Source organism: Pongo pygmaeus, chromosome 6 (assembly GCF_028885625.2).
Source record: "Pongo pygmaeus isolate AG05252 chromosome 6, NHGRI_mPonPyg2-v2.0_pri, whole genome shotgun sequence".
Lineage (NCBI taxonomy): Eukaryota > Metazoa > Chordata > Mammalia > Primates > Hominidae > Pongo > Pongo pygmaeus.
In genome coordinates, this window is record NC_072379.2 from 61,805,614 (window position 1) to 61,832,304 (window position 26,691).

At 39.9% G+C, this 26,691-nt stretch overlaps 1 protein-coding gene across 14 annotated transcripts in view; it reads left to right on the plus strand.

The window, feature by feature from the left end:
* Positions 1-26,691, plus strand: part of OSBPL3 (oxysterol binding protein like 3) — a 188,099-nt gene that overhangs the window by 52,446 nt on the left and 108,962 nt on the right. The window contains exon 1 of one of the 14 annotated variants that reach the window (XM_054494366.2): positions 13,959-14,128. The exons of 10 other annotated variants lie outside the window; for them this stretch is intronic. The gene's annotated coding sequence lies outside the window, so the exon portion shown is untranslated. Of the gene's footprint in view, positions 1-13,958; positions 14,129-16,341; positions 17,022-17,047; positions 17,112-18,109; positions 18,476-26,691 lie in introns of those variants that run through there. 3 more of the 14 variants (XM_054494367.2, XM_054494369.2, XM_054494365.2) reach the window with 3 other exon arrangements.

Consider the following 26,691-nt stretch of genomic DNA (forward strand, 5'->3'; position numbering starts at 1 on the left):
TAGTTGTACTACAAATTATCTGTCAAATTTTCTATGCATTGAGATGTTTTCCTTTCTTTAGTAGTACAAACAACCTTATGATGAGCAACCTTGTACATATTTTTGAAAGGGGGCTTAAAGGAAAAGCCACTAAAAGTTTTTGTGAGTCATTTTAAATGACTACATACAATTTTTAAGAAAATGCATTAAGTAAAATGAAACAAACCCATGCAGTAGAAATAATGAAGTCCCCCAGAAAGAAGGCATTTCAGCAAAATTATAATTTCTGGCATTTCCATCTGCCTGTTGCCAAAAGTCCAAGGATGTTGAATCCCAAGCCAAGGAACAGAAGACATAACTGAAAACTGGCCTAATTCAAACCTGTGTCATTATATCACTTCTGAAGGGTGAAATATTTCCAGAAAAGATCCATTCAAAAGTAAGCTGTATGACAAACTCTATTTTACAGCATTTATTTAAAGGATAAAGCCATCTAAGTAGTTATGCTGAGTTTCCTTGATATGGTTCATCCTGATTTCTAATCCGATTTTGAGAAGATCAGCTTGCATGACAGACTTCTTGAAACTCTAATGTACTTTGTGCTACTCCCTAGTGGTTGGGGGCCAAAAGATAGATATGTTTTTGATAACACATGCAGTATATGAGGGTTGTTTTTCATTTAGGCACAGCAGGTACTCTATTCTCTAGCAGTAAATGAAGGTGTTTTGTTTTGTGTTGTTGACAGTGTTCAATTCACTTATGTTCTATTCCCGGCTATTATTGTGTCTTTGATCTGAGGAGCTCGGTTATCTGTCATTAAAGCTTAAAACTCAGACACAAGAAAGGATTATAATGAAAAGGTTATTGCTTCTGAGACATCCAGCAAAGCAGGCTTACTTGTCAATAAGATCGGTGTTGAACATGCCATATTTGTGTAATATTTGAATAAAAATTTGTTGAGATGATTGATACTGGTGTTTTTAAAATGAGGCCTGTATTGAAGTGGTGAGATTTAATTTTTCATGTAAAAGACTGCTCCAATATGACCTTATTTTCCATCAGTTACAAGCTTGAACTCTTGGCTCCAGCTGAGAAAATTAACTTCCTCTCAGATTCCTATTTTAGAGCTATTACACACATGGTCTATCTGCAATCTTAAACTTTGCTTTTCTCATGTCATCTATAAAGGTATTTATAGACTAAACTGATTTAATGCCAACAAATCTTAGTATTTGTTGTTTTACTCTATTTATGCTAAGTGGCATAGCTCTTGTGTATATATGTTTCGCTGTATATTTGACTGAAATTCCAAATTTTGATAGCAAAAGCAGATAGTAACTTTGGGAATTACCCATTGGTTTGCTTTTCTCATAACTAATTATTTAAATATCAACTTCTGATCAGAACTGAGAGCATAGGCAAATACTTGCCTCAACTGGAGTTTAAGATAAATAAATGATAGAAATGCAACATTTCTTTTTTACACAAGCTTAAAGTTTTGCTCAATTACTTGTTTTTCTTGGGAATGGAAGCATAATCGGAAATATTAATGATTTAAGTGTTTTGCATGGTAGGGTGAATCTTGTTTGTGGTTTAGACTAGCTTTAGACTCTTAATAAAGTTTTCTTGATGTTCTTCTGGATTTTTTTTGGTTCTCCTGATGTTGGGCATCTTTTTAAATATTCATAAACTTAACATATTGTTATGTCCATGAAATTATTCAGTAACAAATCAGAGTCCATTGAGAGAGAAAATGTTCTAAAGGGTGTATGTTGGCAAGGTTGCTTTTTACCTTCATGGGTTGGTTCTTTTTTTGACTCTGGAACAGTGTTACTAAATTGTCAAGCTGAAATGCCTCTTATTTGACTGCCTTTTTGGGAGTTTGCAGGTGGTACTCATGATCTTTTCTCCCTTGAACACGTGTAATTGAATGTCCCTGTCCTCTTTATTCCCCATTTTAACCTTGAGCAGTGAACCCCCCTCTCAGCTGGGTCCCAGTTCTGCAGGCGTCTGAGTGCGTGGCCTGTTATTACTCTCTGAATCACTGCTGGCCTTATTAAACTATTCTGGGCAGCAGCCCTTCCATTCTCCTCCTGTGAACCGTGAAGACTGGAGTTGCTGCAGCAGCATCAGGTCCGGTGTGGAATTTGAATATGGAGGAAAGACAGTTCACTGGTTTGTAACATGGCATTCTGCCTTACAGAACAGTGGGGGTCTGTCCCCGGGGACCACTTGGAGTCTTGAAAGTTTTTGTTTCTTTTAAAAAGTGATCTTACAAAGATCGTTCCTGAATGCCCAACATTTCAAATGCTTGAATATAAGGCAGTTTGGTCTTTGCCCCTGTCTTAGTCCATTTGGGCTGCTCTAACAAAATAGCATGAACTGGGTGGCTTATAAACATCAGAAATTTACTTCTCGTAGTTCTGGAGGCTGGAAAATGCAAGATCGAAGTACTGTTGGATTTGGTGTCTTGGGAGGCTCGTTTTTTGGTTGGTAGACAGTGCCTTTTTGCTGTGTCCTCACAGGGTGGAAGGGACAAGGCAGCTCTGTGGGGACTCTTTAAAAGGGTACTAGTCCCATTCATGAGGGCTCTGCCTTCATGACCTAATCACCTCCCAAAGACCTCACATCCCAATGCCATCAAACTGGTGACTAGGTTTTAATGTATGAATTTCAGGGGGACATCAACATTCTCACCAGAGCACCACCTTTTCCCTTTCATTTTCTCTAGGATGTTTATGATCCTGGATTGTGTTGGTGGTGTTCTCTTGCTCTTGCATTCTAACCTATCTCAGACCCCTGGGCGCACAGCTTGAACCTTGACTGGGGAATGCTGCAAGTACACTGGATAAAAAGGTGACCTTCAGTCCGAAATGCCTGCGTTCAAATTCCAGTGATGGTGGACAAATATGACCTTGTTAAGCCTCAGTTGCCGAAGCTTTAAAGTGGGACAAATGTGCCCATTCATTTCTTATTAATTAAATAAGACATGGTTTATGGGAACTTGTTTATGGGAAAACTGACCACTGGTTTGAACCAGTATGTAGGGAAAGCCCTCTGGCCTTTGTCAAGGAGAGATTATCCTTCATCTAGTCTACATGTTTTGTTTTGTAGATTAGTCACTGAGACCCAAAGGGGTTGTGCTTGCGCGATGACACAGCTGTATGTGGGAGAGTGAGGATGAGAGCCCAGGTTTTCTAACTCCTAATGTTTTTCCATTAAGCCTCAGCTTCCCCATATATTGCTGGCTCAGGACCACATTTGAGACAGTATCAGTCTTGTTGATGGAAGTGTTTGTTGTTCATCAGAAAATGCTTTTTCATATGCTGTTTCATACTTCTCTTTATTTCCTTACATCCCCTTTCTTTTTTTTTTCTTTTAGGAAAGACTATATTAGTTGCCTATTACTGCTATAGCAAATTAAGTTGCTTTAAGCTTAAGTTGTTTAAATTTATGGCTTAAACTAACACAATTTTATTTTCTTTCAGTTCTGGAGGTCAGAAAACTAAAATCAGGTGTCAACAGGCATTGTTCTTTGGAGAATTCACTTCCATGCTTTTTCTGCCTTTTAGAGGCTGCTTGCGTTCCTTGGCTCATGGCTTCACATCACATCTCCTTTTCTTCCTCTGTTTCCATCATCACATTGCCTTCTACATCTCCTGACGCCCTCTTATAAGGACGCTTGTGGTTAGATCAGACCTCCCAGGACAATCCAGGATAATCTCCCCATCATATCTGATGAAAAGTCCCTTTTGCCATATAAGGTACATTCAGTGCTTCTGGGGGTTACAACATGGACATATTTGTGGACCATTATTCTGCCTACCACAGACAGGCACCTAACTTATAACCCAGAGTTCCCAAATTATCTCTTTTCACCTATAGTTCTGAATTTTTTCCAAATTAAATAACATTTTTCAGTCTGCTTACAAACATTTTTGCTAGCCATTCATACTCCTCCCTTTGTGCCCCACAGTGAATACCTCCTTTTAGAAAAGACCTATTCTAGAAATGGAAGGAACTGACACCACCCCCTCAAATGACTGTTCAGACTTGTTGGCTTACCTTGATGTTCAGGAAGCAATGGTTGGGAAATGGATGTCTGGGAGCATCTGTCTTCCCACAGCTCACTTTTTGCCTCTGAACATGTTTTTCCTGTGAGAATGTTAAATAATTTTTGCAATTAAAAAAATCATCTTCACATTCTACCATGTATGTATTTGGCATTTGGATTGGAGAGAGGTTTGCCTGCTTGTTTTGGATATAGGTCAAGTTTCAGTGACAAAATCTCATTGATGAATTCATTTAATCAGAAATCCTTCATCTCAACCTAGGTTCTTAAACCCTTAAAGACTCCACAGAAGGCTTTCAGAGAGCCAGACCCTTTGGGACTGTGCAAAACCATATAATCATTTCTGGAAAGACTGGACCATAACTTTCATTAAATTTTTTAAGAGGTTAACCTGGAAAGGTTAATGACCAACTGAATTGATGGCTTTATTCTTCATCTCCCCCTTAGGTAAGAGGCCCTTTGAGGTACACTGCATATGTATTTTTAATATGTGATCTTTTTTTAGCTGCAACTCAGTGTCCCCCATTCCTATTGAAATAGACCTCCCACTGAAACCCGTGTCTCTTTTGCTGTCAGCAATAAAAAGTTTACTTTTTTTTTCTTGGCATATTTTGAGATATCTTTAGAACAAGAGATGGGAAGCCTTTGTTAAGTGTAATCTTAATCTTGGATAGGCAGTATATAATTTGTTTGTTTAGACAGGAATTGACGATAAAAACTGTTGACTTTCTCCCCTGTATTCCTACAAACACCAGATGTTTTATTTGCACATTTTTTTATTTTAGTGCATATTTCCTTGGAACTGAAAAAACTAGTTTCCTTCAGTTTTGCCATGCATTTCTCCCTCACCTTTGATCATTAGTTAATTAGAAGAATAAAGCCATCAATTCAGTTGGTCATTAACCTTTCCAGGTTAACCTCTTAAAAAATCATTAGTTACCCTTTCTTCTAACTCCTAAAGTTTTCTCATAAAGAATGTATGATATTTTCCTTCCTTTATCATTAACGATGCCTTCACGTTTACTTTACCCTTACCTTGCTTTATGAGAACCCAGAGAGGTGAAGACTAACTTTGGGGATTTGGTTGGTTTTTTTTTACATTGCTAGATGTATGAGGCTGAACAATAGTAAAGAGATACTGTATAAGCATACAGCAGATATCAGATGAAATCCAAAGATTTGCCAGTTGATTTACTCCACAATTTAAAGCTTAGTGAGCAAAACATACATGACCAAGGATGATTACTTATGCTTTTGGAATCAGAAACGTTTTTAAAAAACAGGTACAATTTGGAATTAAACTCAGATGACTATAAAAGGAATGCATTAATGTTCACATGAAAGTTCATGATTTGGCAAATTAGCTTGGAAGCAGCAGGCAAGGAGGGAGCCTTCCACTGAATGGAATTCCTTTCTTGATGAATTCTTATTCCTTAAAAAAAAGTGTGGTATTTGGGAGAGAATTATAGCATGAAATAGAATATATTAATATACAAATTCTCTTTGAAAACGGTGGGACAGTCTATAAAAAAAAAAGTGCTAAACTATTAAGAAAGTACTGCGATATTTTTGGTAAAACTTATTTATGTTCATTTTTACTTAGTACAAGAATTTAAGCCTCATTTGGCTCAATTAACTATTTTATCAATAGGGAAGAAATGAGGAGGTGGGATGGATGGTCTTTATGGCGTTATGCAACTATTTAATGACAAAGTTGGTGGTAAAATTTAGGACAACGACCCTGATCCAGCGACCTTTCAGTATACCACATTGCCTGTGTTCCTTAGAAAGAGGAAAAAGTTAAACACTGAACGAAACAGATTTCAGATCTTCTAAATTAAACTACAGTGAGGCACACCTGCACACCTATCAGCATGACTAAAACGTAAAAGACTGACAATAGCAAATGTTGGTTAGGATGTGGAGCAACTAGAGCTGTCAGGCATGGCCGGTGGGAGTATAAAGAGGTGCACCTACTTTGGAGAGCAGTTTGGCAATTTTTAAAGCTAAACACGCTTACCCTCTGGCCCGTCGTACTGCTTCTTTGTATTTACCCAAGAGAAAGGCCTGTAATACAAATGTTAATAGCAGCTTGATTGTAACAACTAAAAACTGGAAACAACTCAAATGTTCATTAGCTGGTGAACAGATAAATTGTGATATATTTATACAACAAAATGCTACTCAGCAGCAAAAAAGAAGGGACCACTGATATTAGCAACAACATGGCTGAAACTCAGAAATATCATATTGAGGCGAAGGAGCCATAAAAGAAAAGAGCATGTTCTGTATGATTCCATTAATACAAAGTCCTAGAACAGGTAAAACCAGATGGTAATGATAGAAATCAGAGGCATCAGGGTTAGAGTTGACTGCAAAAGGGCATGAGGGAGCTCTTTGGGTGAGGGAATGTTCTTTGAGGTGTTGATTGAAGCGATGGTTACATAGGCATATACATTTGCTCCAAACTCATCAATCTATACACTTAAAAGGGGTGCTGTATTCTCTTACTGCTATAAAGAAATAACCTGAGACTGGGTAATTTGTAAAGAAAAGAGGTGGCCAGGTGTGGTGGCTGACGCCTATGATCCCAGCACTTTGGGAGGCCAAGGCGGGCGGATCACGAGGTCAGGAGATCAAGACCATCCTGGCTAACACAGTGAAACTCTGTCTCTACTAAAAATACAAAAAATTAGCTGGGCGTGGTGGCGGGCACCTGTAGTCCCAGCTATTCGGGAGGCTGAGGCAGGAGAATGGCATGAACCCGGGAGGCGGGGTTTGCAGTGAGCCAAGATCGTGCCGCTGCACTCCAGCCTGGGTGACAGAGCGAGACTCTGTCTCAAAAAAAAAAAAAAAAAAAAAAAAAGGGGGTATAGTTGGCTCACCATTCTCAGGCTGTACAGGATACATGGTTGGGGAGGCCTCAGGAAACTTACAATCATGGCAGAAGGTGAAGGGGAAGCAGGCACATCTTTCATGGCCTGAGCAGGAGGAAGGTAGAGAGGAGGAAGTGCTACGCACTTTTGAACAAGATCTCACAATACTCACTATCATGAGAACAGCACCAAAGGGGAAATTTATCTCCACGATCCAATCACCTCCCACCAGGCCCCACCTCCAACACTGGAGATTAAAATTTGAGCAGGGACACAGACCCAAACCATGTCAGGTGCATTTTATTGTATATAAATTATACCTCAATAAGCATTTTTTTTTCTTTACAAAAAGGGATAAGGTACTGAGAAGCTAAGGTGTGGAGCAGCAAAGCACAGTTGGTATAAAGTGTAAAATATTTTTATCATGCTGTTGAATTTTCTGTGGTCCTATTTTCTGTCTCAAAATGGTAAACCTTCTGTTATTATGCCCTTACCACTTGTCTCAGAACACAGACATGACTACAAGCAAGTGTATCACTGTGAAAAAAACTGAACAATCCACCCATACACATTTTCATCAGCAAGCTTCTTCTGTGCCTGAGGATATTTTGCCAACTTAAGCAGTAATCATGGGAATCATTGAGAGCTTCAGTTATTAATTCTTCTTTAGTCACCAAAATTTTACTAGTATAACTATATATGCAAGTAAAATAATACCCCAAGAAATGCCAAGTGCTATTCTGTTCTCTAGGAGGAAGTTTAGAGGATTTGTAGACTGAGTAGCTTGGATTTATTGCCATATTCTCTGCTAAAAAGTCTAAAAATAAAAATGTTGGCATCACAGTTGGTGTTCTGAGTCATATTTTAAGGCCTGCAAGCTTGTACCTTATAAAAATGCTATTCAGAAAACTCTAAACTGCACATAAAATATATCTTCGTTTTTGTCAATTCCCCTGCTGGCTTCTTTTGGGTTTTCTTTCAGAGATATCTAGGACTAGAATTGAAGACATACGAATCCTCTTGAAAGGAGTTCCAGACATACGATGGAAGCAGCATTGCTTCTAACTGAGTCAAAGATCCCCAAGCACTTTCTCTTGTAGCATGCTTGAGGATGATTAAGTAACTCTTGGAACCCAAAGCTCACTACAAAAAAACTATTTGAATAAAAATTCATGATTATATCCATTCCAGTTTTCTTCTGTTCAACTCAAAATAATGCCAGCAGTCTGTTTCTTACAACATTGACTACGTTGGTTTTATTTACATGGATACAATTATTCATCAAAAATTTTTTGAGTACCTATCATATGACAGGTGTTTTGCTAGGCAGCAGGATATAAGAATCACAGAGACCAGGTCCTCCAGGAGCTTACAGTTCAGGTAGGAGAGAAGCTTGTAAGTATCTTTATTGTAATAGTGTTGTAATATATATACAAGGTGTATGCAAGGGCAGCCTGGTGCATGCCAGCCTGGGAATGTTAGGCAGAAATGGACAAGAAGGCCTCATTTGAGCTATGACCTTTATACAGTGGCCACTCTGCTGTGCCCACAGTAAGGGTGGGCATGGCTGCTGCAAAGGTTTGGAGATAGTCTGTAGAGAACTGCAAGTGGATTTGTGTGGCTGGAAGGTGAAATGTCAGCTGAAAAGTGGGGGGAATTGAGCCTTGTATGTAACACAGAGACTTCCTCTTGCAAGCCAGTAGTCCTCAATCCTGTGCATTTCAATCATCTGGAAAGCTTTTTTAAAAAAATGTTTATACCTGGATCCTGGGACCATTGAATTAGAATATTCAGGTAGAGCATGTCCTGAGCATCTATTTGTCTTGACATTGTCCATGGATGATTCTGATTTGCAGCTAGATGACCTCTTATTTGTTACAGGTAATGAATATCCACTAAAGAAACTTGATCAGGGGCATGGCATAACCCTACACGTTCAAACTGAAAACTGGAAAGCTTTGTATGAAATGGAGTCCATCTTATAAACACTACTTCTATAGGTGCAAATACGTCACTGTCATCCCCAATTCAGTACACCTAAGGGGTAATTGTTCTAGACACAAAGAAATAATAGGATCCAATGACCACGGCATACCAAGCCCTGTTATGGGAACTGCCTGATAGTAGCGTCTGCCTCTTCATCACACCATTGCAAAACTGAAGGCTGATAAGATTTCAATCTCTAGCTATTTAAGGATCCTTTTAATGAAACAAGATAAGCTTTATATTTCTAATTCCAGTTATATCATCTTGTCTTATAGTGATCCGTGGAAACTAAAACTGCTATTCTGTTCAACCTTTTCCATATCACAAATCTGGGTAAAATAAATATAGCTAGCCAGCCAACTCTCTTCACTCTAGCAACATTGAGGTTTAAAGGAGAAAGCTTGCTTTAAATACACCATCAGTAGAACCTATCTCTATTCCTGGTTTTCTCTTGTATACACTTCAGTGATTCTGTCTGCTACAGTGACAGGGAAAAGCGGTGAAATGTTCCAATCAAAATAGGAAGTGCTGAATGCATGTTTAGCCCTGAGAAACTAGAGAATGCTCTTGCAGAGAAGGATTTATTCCTTAGGAGTTAAACTTGAAAGGAAAGCCATCTTTGTAGAATTCCTTTGAGACATTTCAGTGCCTCTTGCCTCAAGCAGGCCTATCCACTGGCTGCTTAAAAGGAAGACAGATTTTATTATTAAATAAGAACCAGCAAGGAAAGATGGGGAAACTGTATTGAGTCTTTGAGTATTTGGGCTGGAATTGGGATATTTCTTCTTTTCTTGAAAAGGCATCTGGCCACGTATTATTATAGGCAGACATCACCCCCCCGGTGTTCCAAAAACTCAGACGACAGTAACAAAGTCAGATGTGCATGCCCAAGTCAGCCCAGAAGGCTAACCACCCACCCTCTACATGTGCTTCTGGGGCTGATGTAGAAGGGGCTGAGGGAGGTTTGTTATCACAGCTGTAGGCCTGTAAACAGTCTACCAGGATAATTTCTGTTTCAGCTGTTGGCTTTTTAAATCCAACTCTGTGCTAACATACGTGGTATTTAAAACACCTAATTCTGTGGTCATGTCATTTAGAAATCTTTAGTAACATTTTTTGAATGTTAATTGTATGTATAGTTCCACTGTGCTCTTACAAAGAGCAGAAAGACATATAAAAATGATGAATTGTGTAAACACACAAAAAAGAAATGAAAAAGGGTAACTGCTATGTATAGTTGACTCTTATTCTCTCTAAAGAAGGGAAGACAAGCAGACCACCTGAGCTGGGACAAATGTGACGCTAGGCAGAACTGTGAGCAGCTATAGGTCTAAGTATCTCGAGAATAAGGGAAACTTGTTGAGCATCTAACAGCCTTCTGATTACTGTCAGATCGGTGAGCTGCTCATACAGGCCTCAGGACAGCTGATTAAGTTGGAGATAATCGATGTCACCCAAACACTTAAAAATGGAATTGACTGTCTCAGAAAGTATGGGTAGCGGGTTGCCCATCAGAGTATCAGCAGCCATTAAACTCAACCTTGTACAAAGTGGGCAGGCATTGAGGAAATGTTTACTAAGTAAATGTCACCATAACAATACCGGGAAGAAGCTTAGCCAGATGACGGCAATTCTTAGAACCAGTTCTGTGTAGGAATCCGTACTGGGTATTATAGCAATAGGAAAGTCACAAGTACAAAAGTGTATTGGCGTTAGACTCTTACTACGTTTTCCCTCTTTATTCTATTTTTTTAACGTAATATATCATCTTGAATATATTCTCATTATAAAAATATTGAAAATACAGAGAACGTATAGAGGAAGAAAAAATCTCTTAGCGTTGCCACCCAAATGTAGCCTCCTATCATCTCCCTGGGTATTTTCTTGTGATCTTTATTTTCAATGTACATTTTTACATAGTTCTATGTACTTTTATATTCAGCATTTTTCTCTTAACCATAAATATTTTTAAAGGTGATATTATTCACCACATGAAGTAAATGTATTCTGGTCTTAATTTGCTTAACTTTTCTTCTACTGTTGGGCATTGCGGTTGTATACACTTTTTCCTATTACAAACATTGTGTCCAAAGGTATGAATATTTTATAGAATTTTATTAGTGATAGCCAAGTAGGTTTCCCAGATATTTTAACTTATTTATCGACAATATGTGTCAAAATTGCCAGTGCTTCTTCTCATTAGGTGTTGATATTTGAAATTGTTTTTCTAGATTTCATAAGTGAGAAATAGACTGGATCAGATAAGAGAGGGTTGATTGGAGTGATGCAAGGGGGCAGCTCTCAGAGCCCCTGGCAGGCAGCAGGAAGCACTGCTGTGACATGGGAGGGCCTCCCACTCAGCAGACAGAGCCCCATGAAGATCTCTCTTCTCCCGACCCGGCCACCTGCCTGCCCCACTGCAGCTCCCCATCTTCCTGGTCTCCTTTGGGTTCTGTTTGCCTGCCCCTGTCTCATTGCATGCGCGTGCTGTCTGCCTGTCTCTATGCCTCACACTCTGCATTTCTCTGGGGCTCTTGTCTGTCAATCTCTCTTATCTTTTAGTCTGTCCCTCTCTCTCTCTGCCCTGCCATCTCATACTCATCCCTGCTTGCCCAGCTCATGGTTAAAAATAGCTGTTCTGGCAGTCCTACCCATCTACTGAGTTCAGTGGTCTTCAGAGTCTGCCTAGGTCCCTGTGTGTCTGACTTCGAAGTTCTTCCACGTTCTGAGGAAGGGAATCTGGTTGGCTCAGCTAGGTCAGCACAGTGCCTACCCTTGGCTGGGGTCACTCCAGTGGCCAGGGAGACATGAGGCACAGACCTGGATGCTGATTCACCCTGAGAGTGGAAGAGGCTGGTTCTAGGAGCAGGTTGCTGAGGAGCAGAGACGCTCTTCTAGCCCTGACTCCCCAGTCCTGAGGAGCTCCACTCTGTAGAGAGAGGTCAGCAGGCGTGCTTGGGTTCCTCTCTGGGCCTAGTGATGGCCCTTTCTAGATGGGTAACCTATTGTGATTGATGGAAACTATCTTCTAGGATTAGATTTGCTGTTCTGAACTGAGGAAGATTCACTTAATTGGCTCCACCTCTGATTCTGTGTGTGTGTTGGGGCGGGGAGGTATGTAGTGGTTATAGTGTAGAGTATCTCTGATGGTCATGTTTATATGTTTTTTTCTTTTTCTTATTCTTTTCCTTTTTTTCTTCGACTCCCAAAACTGTAAGCAAACTTGCTTTTTTGTTTGTTTGCTGCATCAACCCTAAAGTAATAAGCTTGCTTTGGAATCAGAATTAGCCCTGTGGTTCTCCCTGAGAGGGTGGTCCGTCACTTTCACCAAGAGGGTGGGGGCAGGAGGGACAGGGTTGGACAGAGATCCTTGACCTGAAAACCTGAAGCAGGACTAGGGATTACATTGCAAAGAACAGAGTTTATAGCAAGGCTGTGAAGCAGGTGGTCAGGCTAGAATGAGGTCAGACTGAGGACCAGGGCAGAGCTGGCAGCTCTGTGGAAGTCACAGGAGAACCAGAAGAGGGCATAAGGAAATGGAGGAAGGGCTAGGGAGAGCAGCCTGGCATTTTACACACTTCCCTTGGGGTTTACTGTAATGATGAATCACATAGTGCATTTTATGTATTTAATTGTTTAATGAGAAAGTCATGTTTGTAGAACCAAACTCTAAAAGCACCACAGTATCCACTGAAAACTTAATTTCCCTCCCACGCTGGTCACTCAGCCATACAATTCCCTTGAGAGGGAATTGTTCCCTGGTTGAGAATATCACGGCACAAGGAAGCAGATTTGCTCAAGGTCACATTGCTGGTAAGGACAAGCCACCTTTCTAACACGAAAGTTTGTGCTCTCCCCAGTCCACCTCACTGTGCCCTTCTAGGACTTTTTGTAACACAGTTCAGATAGTACAGCGCTTGTAGTTTGTATTTGTTAACCTTCTGTTTTCTGTTTCTCACCTAAATAATGTCTTTTCTGAGGCCAGGCCAATCCTGTTAATCCCCATTGCACTGTATGTAAGTTACTTTACAGTATTTAAAAAGTAAATTGCATTCACAATACTAACAATGTTAGAAGTATAGAGATTCCACAAGCGTTTTTGAGGTGGCTGCTATGTGCCAGCCTCTTGGCTGGGCGTGAGACATAAAGGTGGTGAAAAATTGAATCTGTATTGATCATAGATGTTGAGAAGCTGCCAAAAGTCATGAATCTACTTTTCCTAATCTACTTTTCATGTATCTTCCTTATAAAATACATTTTTGAAAAATCCAGCAATTTGGCTTTCTGTAAGAATGGAAGTTTCTTTAAAATCCCATAATGTGAACTCTTGTTTGTTTTCATTTCCAAATTAGTAGAATTGTACTGAGGTTAGAACTTTGGGATAGTACTAGGAAGCCAGGTCCTTCTCTCAGCCTTTAGAGATCCCTTGTTAAGGATTTGTATGTCTCAGTGGGAGTAGGATGGGATTCCCAATGTGGACCACGCCCTGTATTTGCTCCTCAGGTTAGGGTAACTGAGAGGTACCCTAGAGGGTACACTGTTTCTACTTCCTGCTGCTCCAGCCAGGATGCTGCCACTTCTGAGCTACATTCTGGAGTTGACCTTGGAAGGCGTGTTTAGCTTTAAGTGCATTGCACTGGCCTCTCTGGGCTGGCCTGGGCACATGACCAAACGTCTATGAAAAAATGTGTTTTGAGTAGTGTCAAAGAGCTGATTTACAATTACCTTTTGGAATTCAGCCTCTCAAAAGTTGGGATTATCTGTGCTTGCCCTATTCATGTTGTTCTTTTGTCTGCAGACAATGCAGTTCAGGCTTTTCATTAGCCTATGTCATTCTTTGGATTCGTGATGGGTTGGTTTGTGTGAATATGGGTGTACATATGTGTATCTATTTTAGCCTACATCGTGGTATTTCTGAGAATTAGAGTTGTTGTAACTTTTTTTTTTTTTAATGTGGGCTTGAGTCACTGCTAAATGTAAAGCAAGCATATAGAGCAAAGATCAACCAATTGTTTCAGAGTTTGAAAGTCATTTTCATGTCACATCCAGATTAGGCTTTTAGTCATTCTGTAAAGATTTTCATTAGACCTTGGATTATACATAAATAAATGCTCAGAGATCTAAACTGGTGCTGCCTCTTGGAATAGAAGAAAGCCTTTGAGATCTTAGAAGACCCCAGGTTCATTACTGGATATAATTGTCAACAACCTCTCAAGTGAGTTCTAGGATAACTAATGTGGCAGCAGGATTGACAAGTCTTGTCATAATTTGTACAGGTGTTTCCATGTGTAGAAGTTGAATTTGACCTCTGACTTTTGCTGTTTAATTCTTTCATTTCCATGAGTTCACTAGATGGTATAGATTCAATAGGCTTTATGTAGGCTGATCCGAAATCACAGGGTCCCATGTTGATTTTATTTGGTCATTTGTTTTCAACTGAGCTTGCTATTTTAAAGCAGTCTTGGTGGGGTTTTCATAACTTCCTTGTTGGAGTTTTCAAGGGATTTTTACATTTAGATATAATTCACATACTACAGAATTTACTCTTCTAGAATGTATGTCAGTAATATTTTTTAGTATATTCAGAGTCATGTTACCATCACCACTATCTAATGAATTTCTATCACTCAAAAAGAAACTCCATATTACTTTGTTTCCTTCTCCCTCTAGCCAGCCCCTGGCAAACATTTTTCTATTTTCTATTTTCTGTCTCTATAGATTTGCTTATTCTGGACATTTTATATAAATGGAATCATACAATATATGGCCTTTAAAAAATCTGTCCTCATTCACTTAGTATAATGTTTTACATGTTCATACATGTTGTAGCATGACTCACTATTTAATTCCTTTTTATGGCTGAAATAATATTGTGTGGATATTCTACTTTTTATTTATGTATTCAGTTAATAGATATTTAGCTTTTTCTACTTTTTGACCATTATAAATAATGCTACTATGAACGTTCCTGAATAAGATTTCATGTAGACATACATTTTCATATGTCTGGGTTTATACCCAGGAGTGGAATTGCTGGGTCACATGGTAACTCCATGTTTAACATTTTCAGGAACTGCTAGAAGGTTTTCCAAAGTTTGCATTCCCATGAAACTGTGTAAGGTCCCAGTTTCTCCACATCCTTGATAACATTGTTATTGTCTGTTAAGTAAATAATTTTATATAAACATTTTAGTGGTATGTCATTGTGGGTTTGATTTGCATTTCCTTATGGTTAATGACATTGAGCATCTTTTCATGTGCTTATTGGCCATTTTTTGTGGCTTCTTTGGAGGAGAAATGTCTATTGTAGTTATTTGCCTGTTTAAAATATTGGATTATTTGTTTTTTTATTATTGAGTTGTAAGAGTTCTTTATTCTGCGTACTAGACCCGTATCAGATGATTGGCAAATATTATCTCTCATTCTGTGGATGGCCTTTTTATTTTCTTGATATTGCCCTTTGAAGTGCAAAATGTTTTAATTTTGATGAAGTCCAATTTATCACTTTTTTCCCCCTTAGTTGCTTGTGTTTTTAAGTGCCATATATCAGAAACCGTCACCTAATCCAAGGTCAGGAAGAGTTACCCGTGTTTTCTTCTAAGAGTTTTATAGATTTAGCTCTTACATTTATGCCTTTGGTCCATTTTGAGTTAATTTTTGTATGTAGTGTGAGGTAGGAGGCCCAACTTTATTATTTTGCATGTAGATATCAAGTTCCAGCACCAGCACCATTTGTTTTAAAGACCTTTATTTCCCCTTTGGATTATCTAGGCCCTTTTTTCAAAAATAAAGTGACCATAAATATGAGGGCTTAATGTCTACATTCTCAATCTTATTCCACTGATCTGTATGTCTGTCTTTATGCTAGGACACGTTGTCTTGGTGCCTGTAGCTTTGTAGTAACTTGAAATCACAAAGTGTGACTCCAACTTTGAAAAGATTATTTTTTGATGTGATGCTGATGTCTGTCCTTCTCCCACACATATTTTGAGAGTTCTTTTCTTTGTCATCATGAAGTCATATTGGAAATGCTATTTGAAGTGGCCATGAATTCATTTTCAGATCTAAGCTCAGTATTTATATAAAAGGTGTGGATTTGGATGGAATCAGACATATTCCAAAAATTTGGCCACTGGCTCTGTTTCTTAACTATAAAATGAAACTCTACCAAATCAAAGGGTAATTCTGGGAATTAAATAATATGACATATGTAAGAGCATCTAGCATTGTACCTAGGAAATGTTAGGTACAAAATTTATGTCTGTTGCCTTTTCTATCCCCTTCTCATGGATGCAGAAGCTTTCTTGGTACCTTGTAATACGATTCTAAATTCTTCCTTAAAATCATTCTTCTTCCATTTAGAAACTGTTTTCTCCAGGGTCATCATAGGAATTGGAATTACTGAATTTTCTAGTCTGTGCTGTGATATTTGTATAATGTTTCAGACTAAGTTCACTGCTTTATCTCCAGTGTCTAAAACTGTGCCTGACCAATAGTAAGTGATCAGTGAACATTTGTTAAGTGAGTACTAAATGTTGATCCCATTTTCTTATTTGCTTGGGTAAATATAAAGTTAATTGCTTGTACATATGTTTCTAAGTAAGCCCACATAACAGTTGTGTGAATATTTAATTATGAGGTATTTTCCAGAAGATTTTCATGAGTAGTTTATCCAGCTGACTTAGTGTTTTAACTCTCTCGAGTGGCACTTCTTTCTTCCAAATACATACTTCCATCTAGATGTTTTCTCTCTGGGGTAATTCCAGACTGAAATAGGAAGGATTGAGTGTGAGTAGTAAAGTTTAAACAGCAAGTGGAGAGGAGAGTGGGATGTTGGGGATGGCAAAGTTATGTGGTCATGAGAATCAAGGAGGGAAACTTAGGGAGGATAGGGTCAAGTAGGAAAGCACACTGCCAGCTTCTGAACATTGCTGTGGTGTTTATGTGATGGTCAGTTTCCCATGACTCTCTTGACCTCTCAGGTCTGTACATGAAGCTATAAACAGAGTACCCAGGTGTCATTGCTGGCTGCTGTGAGCCTGATACACACTGAGAAACGGCACCTGTGCTTGTTATTATGTGCATTGAGGATAAGCCAACCTTTATAGGTAAGAGTGCTAGTCATTTTGTGGACTCGTAGGATCACTGAATTTGAAAGCTAGACAGGATCGTCAGGCTGAAGGAATCTTGGTAAATGGGTAAGTGTTACCTCAGAGAATGGATTCCATTATCAAATAGGTTTGGAATGAGTTCAGCCAAGTTAACAGGTTCAGGTTTTGTTGTTGTTGTTTTTGTTGTTTAACTTCAGGGTTTCTCAGAGCCTTTAATGTGCCAACATATGTTACATGGTGTCTTTAAGAGTGAATGTTAAGAGCAGGACTTCCCAAAGATGACTAGTCTCTGGAGTCTCCCCCTAGCCCACAGAGAGCCTTCTGGGACTGGTACTTGCCAGGGCATGTTTTGCATAGTTATGGTTCAGGGTAATGCCTTTATTTCTCAGACATGAAGTCTTATTCTTTAGTCTTTTTGAGTTGCTATTTCTAAGAAAGGTCATGCCTGCTGATACATAACATAGAAGCTGACTGTGTCTGTTCTCTAAGAACTGTCACAAAAATGAGAGCTTAAGTTAGGAGTTACAAAAAAATTGATGAAACTCTCTGTGTAAATATATATATATATAAAAGTCACAAAATATCCTATGCTCCAGGATATCAATATTTGGGCTTTTAAAATCTGTTACTTGTATTGCGCAGTCTGTATGGTGCCTGATAATCCTTGATATAGTGAACTTGAAAATACGATTTCTGCAGATTTTGCTCTGATGCACACCCCTTAAGATGGAGAACAAGGAAGAGGCAGGAGGATGACCTATGGAAAACATGACCACTGACTTCCGCTATAGAATAAACAAAATATGGACCACTATAATGGTGCTGGGGTAGTAGATAAGCTTGTTGTCACTGGAATGCATTCTTGGAGTTCTGTGGTAGAGCAAATTGTATACAGTTACAAATATGGGTGCAGCCCCCTTTACTCCTGGGAATTCTTTTTCCTTCCCTCTCTCTACCCACATACTCATCCTTCCTTCCTTCTTCTAAGTCATCAAATAGGAGTTATTTATTTAATTTTCTGAAAAGGTGGGGGGAAATGGAAGATGTCTTAGTGGCTGCCAGTAAACCTGGTTTGTGTGTGTTGGTGTATGTCACCGTTGTGGTGTAACAGCAGCACAGCTGGGAATCCCAGCATGGGAAGTTTCCATTTACATCTCTAGTGAAAATACCCAAGCACCACGTTTTTCTTATCTACATTATCAGGAGGTTTCTACACTTCCCTACTAGATGATGGTGTCGGGAGGAGTGATATTAGGCAGATTCTTTCACCTTAGAGCATGGCAAAATAACGTTTCTCCAACAGTTGAGACACAGCCAGAGAAGAGGGTCACGGAATGAAGAAGACTGATGGAGGTATATGAGTCAGAATCTGAGGTTGGGGAGTGTTGGGGGAAATAAGAGAAACACAGATCAGGTGAACAAATGGAAAAAGAACCATGCAAGCCAGAAAGGTAATTGCTGTTTTATTTTTACTTCAGTGATGTTTTCCTAATTAAAAAAAATTAGGCAAAAGAAAAAAAAAGGTTCAAAGGAGAAAGTAAAATATTACCCAAAAAAGCTCAAGCAGAAGATAACGAATGTTAACATTTATTTCAGCCATGCCTCTGTACATACAGTGAGAGAGGAACAGAAGGATGGGTAGATAAATGATGGGCAGAAATAATTGTGTAAGACTGAGTTCAAACAAAACGTGACTTTAAAAGTAAAACATTCAATTTGATCTTACTTGAATTTAACAAAAGGGAAAGAAATTGTCCATCTTCTGAAAAGTAATTCTGTAGCATAAGAGTATTTGTTCTCTTAGGTTCAGAAAAGAGATGAAAACCGTCACGAGGTTGGGAGTCAGGATGGATTGAGAATAACAGGACAACACGATAAACATCAAGTGCCTTCTCCCTCTGTCCCTGCCTGGCTTTCTGATGTATGCTGCTTGTTTTATTTTTGTTTTGTTAGGCTTTGTACTTTTAACACTCTGTAGCTCTAATTTCCCCTGGGTATTCCTCCACCTATTTATTCCTAATCAATGTACTGTTAACCATTGGTCTTTTTACTATGGCTTTTCATTCTTAAAAATTTAATGGGCTGGGCATGGTGGCTCACACCTGTAATCCTAGCACTTTGGGATGCCAAGGCGGGTGGATCACTAGGTCAGAAGTTCAAGACCAGTCTGGCCAATATTATGGTGAAACCCTATCTCTACTAAAAATACAAAAATCAGCGGGGCATGATGGCAGCTGCCTGTAATTTCAGCTACTCGGGAGGCTGAAGCAGGAGAATAGCTTGAACCCAGGAGGTGGAGGCTGCAGTGAGCCAAGATTGTACCACTGCACAAGATTTGGCCTGGACGACAGAGTGAGACTGTCTCAAAAAAAAAAAAAAAATTAATGTTTGGTGGGCAACATGGTGAATTTTTTTTTTTTTAAGAAAGGGGTTTTGGGTGCCATATTCCTTGAATTTGGAAACATTTGATGTTTGAGGATTATTATGTTTGAAATCATCTGTTGCCTTTATTTTTGAAAGACAACTTTTCTGTTGCCAAACTGTCTTCTAAAGAGGTTGTTCACATTTCTAGTCTACTAGCAATTTATGAAAATGCCCACCTTCCATGGGGGAACTTTAAAGACTGCCTGAAATGATAGAACTCTATTGGGTAGTGGCTGAAGTAAGTTTGAGTTGGTAAATCCGGGGTCAGATTATGGAAAAACTTACATGTTGGAGAATTGGCTATTTTCTTGGTGAGTTAGTTTCTCCTTTCTTTGACAGATTAACAACTTTTCCAGCAGGCCAAATGAGAGCTATTGGGCAGCTTTGTGGAGCTGTGTGGGAACCCTCTTAAAAGATTTCTCATTCTCTCGCCCTGCCCACTGTGAAAAGCATCTGGCTGGCTCATGGTAGGTTTTGGTTGCCATCTGAAGATAGTAGAAAGTGGCAAATACTTTCATCTACCAAAAAAATTGGCATCTGATTTTTTTTAACTGATAACTTTTTTGGTTACAAAGTATGATCTTTTGCCTTGCCTGACAGCCTGTTGTCTTGATACTGAGCAGTCCTTATGAGCCATTCCTAAACGATTTCCAGTTGAAGCTGTATGAGCTGGAGGGTCTGGTCCTCGTAGGGCAGCTCATCGCTTGTGGTGACACAGTTTGAAGTACCTGTAAGTTTACATTGGGCTTTTTACTAAAAAACCCTGCTGATCTCATGTAGAAAACCAATAGCCTGTTTCATGCTTTATTTCATTTTATCCAGACAATAGAGGAAATGGGAAAGAAAATTGCCCGAATGTGACTTCACACACTTAAGTTTTGGCCATAGTACTTTGTGGCGATTCAGATGTACACCAGCCATCGACTTTTTCAGAGGAGGTGGAGCAGGACACACCTGGAAGATTTCAGGAGGCAGAAATGTGTCTAGGTTTGCCCATTTTGTGCTACAGAAAAAAGGGAGAAAATAAGTGGTTTAGAATGGTATGGTGTAAAACTGGGCTCTCCAGTGTCGTAGATGCCACTCATCTGTGGCTATGTAAATTTCAATAATTTAAAATGAAATAAAATTTAAAATTTAGTTTCTTAGTTGCCCTGGCCACATTTCATGCGCTCACTGGGGCAAGTGGCTGGAAACTACAGTATTGGACAGCATCAAGTTCTACCCGTTAGTAGATGCTACTGGCCGGTAGAACTTGATGCTGTCCCGTACTGGCTCTGCTGTCCAATGGCTGGCTCTGGTCTGCGTGCTGATCTTTTCTATGATCCTGTGGGGTTCATTCCAGCCTTAAGAGTTGGGCTCTTGTCTCTTCTCCCTTGTTACCTCTACTTTCAATCATTCTTCTGTTCCTATTCAGATGACAAACTGCTTTCCATATTGCCTTGTTGGTATCCTGTTGATAGCCCTCAGAGAAGCCCATTTGTGGTGGGAACTAGATCTTTGCACTGCAATATTAAAACAACAACCCTCTGGCCAACACCCAAGTGTCTGCATGTTCTTACCAAAGGATTGAATGGTTCTTGCAATTTTGACTCTTTCATAATAAATCTGCTCCTTAGGAAAGTTTCAATGCATACATGTAGAACTTTTACTTTACTTTAGCTCTGTCTTCCGTTTCTGGATGTATGTTTTTGACGGGTTATGGTCCTTGGTCCTTGTCCTTGTCCTAGTTGTATCCCCACTGACTGACCCTGTGACCTTAGTAAGATTTTTAATTTCTTTGTGGCCCAGTTACCACGTGACAATGTACTCCCAATCACAGCTTCAACTATTGTGAAGATCAATGCCAAATGATAAGGGAGAAATTTTGAGGTCTGGGCTGAAAGGAATATTTCCAGGATTTTTAAGGGGTTCGTATGTCTTTTCATCTTTGTGCCCAGTCCTAGATTCCCAGTGTCACTTTGTGATGTGTCTGTCACTATCAGACACATACTGGCCTTGGTCAGCTGATTGGCCCCCACGCTAGACCGTGTCTGCTTCTTGTAAGTGACTTTATAAGGGAGTCAGGGTTTGTTGGTCAAGGGGCCCCCTTCTAAGTCTGACCTACCCAGCAGGAGAGGGATGCTCTGGTAGCAGGAGCCTGCTAGCCTGAGGGACAGGAGAAGAGAGTGTTGCTGCTGACTTAACTAGGAGACTTTTTCACCCCATGTTCTCATGCTTCCCACCTGCCAAGTCTGGAGGTCTGCCAGGGCTTCCTGCCTGGGGTTTCAGCGATCTAATGCAGTGTCACAAACAACCCCAAAACTTGGTAAATTGAGACAATGACGATGAACTGGTAGGTTAATGACAATGTTTATGTATCCCTGACATCTTTAATTTGGGTGGGACTTGATGAAAAGACATAGTTTCTGCTCTACTCAGTGGCAACTGGGACAGCAGGAAGGCTGGAGGCTGGGACATTTGAATGCTTGCTCGGTCACATGTCTGCGGGTTGATGCTGGTTATCGGCTGAGGTGAGGCGGTCGCCATTCTTTTCCGAATGGATCTCTCCACGTGTTCTTTCCACGTTGGCTAGCTTGAGCTTACTCACATCAGGGTGGCTGAGTTGAAGGGCAAGCACCCTGAGACAACAGGACAAGTGGAAGTTACATTGCCATTTCTAACGCAGCCTCAGAAGTCACGAAGCATCATGTCTGCCATAATTAGAAGCCACTCAGATTCGAAAGTTGGGAATATAGAAGCCACCTATTGATGAAAAAGTGTCACGGTCACTTTGTTAGAGGAGCATGTGGGATGGGATGTACATTGGTATGGTCATCTTTGAAAAATACATCTTCCACACCCAGTAATGATGAATCAGAACTGGCATCAGCTTGCTCTAAGCCATAAATAAGCCTTGACGTCTGCCTTGGGTCTGGAGACTGGGTGCTTCTCATTTTCAGGAGCTATGATTGTCATTGTTCTGTGCTGGGGCTGTTCTGTCTTTGGGTGTGAGGATGGGAGAGTTGCCTTTTGCATAGTACTCAGAGTTCTTTGATGAAAAACGGTAAGCACAGAATGGTTTATCAGAATGCCCTTAATGTGCTAAACTCCCTAAATCAATGGATGTCTGCAGTGAATCTGCAACATAGGGGAATATGCAAGGAAGATCAGGGCCCTGGTTGCTGAATTTGATTTTTAAAATTAATTTGATGGAATCCAGCTTAGAGTTTTAATACATTACTTACATCCCACATTTTGACTTACATTTTCTGATTTGTAATTCCTATGAACTATTATTTTTTGGTAACATTCTCACTAGATGTAAACTCCTAAAGAATTAGGATCCATCTTTCCACAAATTTTTAAAGTTTGATAAATGGACACTTGAGAATATTTTCTTACTTCGGAGATAAAATTTAGTAAAAACTTTCTAGTAGCTAGTGTGAAGGGGAGGGAACACAGGTTATCAATTTGATAAACAAATAACCTACCACCTACCGTGTCAATTAAGAAAAAACAAAAACAAGAATGAGACAGTCTTCAAATTGATTTTGATCTATACACTCTACTGGAGAGAATAAAATAACCATGTCATTGAGAACAGAGGTGCTTTTAGATTTTTCTTGCCTTTTTAGTTCTAGTCTACCAGTAACCACCCAACCTTTTTAAAACCTGTCTTCTCTGCCTTTTCCTTTTATGTCTCTCTTTTTTCCAGTTTGTACTAGTTTAAAAGTGTCTCAGGTTAAGTTTTTTGCAGTAATCTTTCTTTCCCCTAGAAGTGAGTAAAACTTCCTGTATCCCTTTTTCTCCCCACCTACGTTCCCTAAATTAGTGATTCTCTTACAAGGAATTATTATCGCCCCTGCAGTTTTGGAAGGATATCTCCAAAATATATCTTGGGGACTTAGATTTATAGAATTTGGTTTAAGCTTAGATTCTGAGTCCCAGGGTTATTTTTAGTTAAGTGGACAAACAAACTTGAAGTGTGTACATCTGATACGTGACCCGCTAGGGTATTTTGTTTCTTGTTATTTGAGAGTGTTCAGTTAGCACTTATAGAGCATTACCCATTGTTAGCTGGCTGTTTACATTTCTGAAAAGATGAGAAGTTGATTTTTACAGGAAATAGGGAAGTTTTAAAACTTCATACTCACATTTCATAGTAACTCAATTGATAGTCTTTTTAGATAAGTAATGAAATGCTGTCTGTGGTTGCCAGTTGTTAAAACTCTACCAAGCTTCCGCAAGCAATTGTCGGTTAAGGGAGCGTAATAACACCCACTGATAAAATTCAAACCACCAGATGTTATTTTAAGTTCTTGGGTGGTGCTATCTTTTCTTACCCTTTAAACTGCTAAGTCACATCCTGCTTTGCATTTCAATTTGGTATAAATTGGATGCAGCAGACATAGGTCTGGCATAAGATGCTTAAACAAAATTAAATACCAAAATTAAAGAAGGCAGTTCTGCGGAGTAAATCTGTCATTTCTGGATGCAAGATTATGTTAGAGCAGTGGCTCAACCCTTGCTGTGTATCCAAATCACCTGGGAGTGTCTCAGGATGCCCTTGCCCTGGCCTCATCCCCAGTGTCTGGACCAGTTGGTATGAAATGGCACCAGGCTTTGGGATTTTGTAGAAGCTTCCCAGGGTGATCCTTTCGTGCAGCCGGGGTTGAGAAATGTTGCAGGAGGTGTCCCTCCCTGCCCAGCTCACAGCTTTGTCCTCCATGCTTCTCTCTACCTAGTCAAGCCCTATCCACATCTTCATGGCTCCCTGCAGGCCACCTCTTCCTAAGCTTTTTCTCACAACTTCAGCCCCACTGAGCCCTTCCCTTGTGACTGCCCATAGCACCTACCAGATGGCCCACCCTGGGGTATGTTCTGGCTTGTTTCATTTGTGACATCTTATCTCCTTGATCACAGTGGTTTCCTCCTTGGATTAAGTTTCTGTCACTTAGTTTCCATCACTGAAGGGTTAGCACAGCAGTGGACACATAGTAGTTACTTTATAGGATATATACTGAATTGAGTTTTCATCAGTGTACCTGTCTTCTTTTGGCCACCTGTCTTTCCACTGTAGCTTCCTTTATTAGCCCACATTTATTCGTAAGTATTTCTTCCTTGTAAGGTGTGGAAGGACAAGTAAGAGTAGCTAAGCTGCAGAAGGAGGAGGAAAACTCAGCCCATTTCTGATTTCTCCATTCAGGAATGGAGGAGTTGTCATAGGACCTGTGGACTCATCTCTCTCCATTCAGAACATTGATTCATCCTGATCTGTAGTGACTCTTGGGACCACATGGGTGACAAATGCAACATGAAAGGGGCTGGCTTGCTGGAGAAGGTGAAAATGATTTGAGGATTGGATCTATCCTATTTTGAGAATTTGGGATTATTTCAGGCCAGGGTAATATACACCTTCAAATTGAAAATAGTAGCTTTCGGCTGGCCACGGTGGCTCACACCTGTAATCTCAGCACTTTGGGAGACTGAGACAGGTGGATCACCTGAGGTCAGAAGTTCGAGACCAGCCTGACCAACATGGCAAAACCCCATCTCTACTAAAAAGTACAAAAATTAGCCGGGTGTGATGGTGTGCGCCTGTAATCCCAGCTACTCAGGAGACTGAGACAGGAGAATTGCTTGAACCTGGGAGGCGGAGGTTGCAGTGAGCTGAGATTGCGCCACTGCACTCCAGCCTGGGCGAGAAAAGCGAGACTCTCAAAAAAAAAAAAAAAAAAAAAAGAAAAAGAAAAAATAGCTTTCCTTATTTTGTCAAATAATGAATAGGATTCTCATTGCCAGAGGTTCTTGTTTCTGGCACAGGAAGCTGGCCAGGACAGAGGTGATTGGCAGCTTTCTGTTAAGACGTACAGAGGTGACCTAAGGTTCCTAATTTGAAGGCATGCCAGCTTCTTAGGGCCAATGTTATTTGTACTATACCTGTGTAACTGAGAGATTCAAAAATTAAGTAACTTTAACAAGATTAAAGTTTATTTCTCTCTCATGTAACTGTTCAGATATTGTTATTCCTTAGCTGGCATGGTGACGCTATGGTCTTCAACCAGTGGCTTTCATTTCTGGGTCCAGCTATCACCACCTCCCAGCCCTCAGGAATGGGGAAAGGGCAGGGAACATGTATATCTCTTTTTAGGATCATGACCTGGAAGACAAACAGCTCTGCCCACATCTCGTTGGCAGCCCTTAGTCACAAGCCCCCACCAAGCTGCAAAGAATGCTAGAAGTGAAAGCCTCTTATTAGATGCCCATGAACAAGATTAAAACTCGAGAGTTCTATTATTAAAGAAGGGGAGAGTGGATATTGCTGGATAACCAGCCAAGGCATGCATGCTAACTTACCAAAATATCAGATCTATCAGTTATCACCCCTGTTCACTGGTTTGGGTAAAAATACTCTAAATGTCAAAAGAAACCTCAAATGTATCATGAGTTCTGTGAAGTCATGGCAGGAAAGTAAAGAACTTGAGGGGGATGTTTGGTGTCTCTACTTTTTGGGGAAAGGTAGACCATGAGCTTGAAGAGGACATGGAAAGTAACTACAGCACAGATAGTGTTAATAAGCAGAGTTTGGTTTGTGGAGCAGGCTCTTGCCGTCTTTTGAGGACAAGTGTGTTTGGCAAGAGATTTGCTAACCTGTTTAAGAGAGTTGAACTGAAATTTGATGGGAAGGAAAAAACGTTAAAACTTGATTGGCTAGAGAACAACCGGCAGAGCAAAGATAAAAAGACCAATAACAGAGGAGGAGAACATCAGTAATTTCTTTTTAAAAAAGCCTGGGCAGCTGATTGGTAATAATACCTGCAGCTCTTTGCCATTGTGCAGCTTATGAGAATGAAGCAAAATAAACTTGAAACATTAAAACTTGGATATAGGTAGCATCACTGGATCTGTCTCACCATGGTTAGTGTGGTTCTCATGACTAGAATATGATTTTAGAAGGGGATGTTTTACTGTAAAGAAGCAGTCTTGGGGAAATCTAGACCTTAATGATGAATCCCTGGGTAAGGGGGCATGGTAGAGAAGAAAGATTGTAATAGGATCAGTATTATGGATGGCCAGATGGAGGCTGTGGAGGGCGCTTTCTTCTCAGAAACTGAAACTTTAGAATGAATACCGCATGTGCTGATAAAAAGGAGATTCAATCAGATAATCACCCACTGGATGTTTCATTTGGCTAACTTCTGATAAACTCTTGACTTGTTTTGCCGATCATTTAATTTTTAAGAAGACTGAAAAAATAATGCAG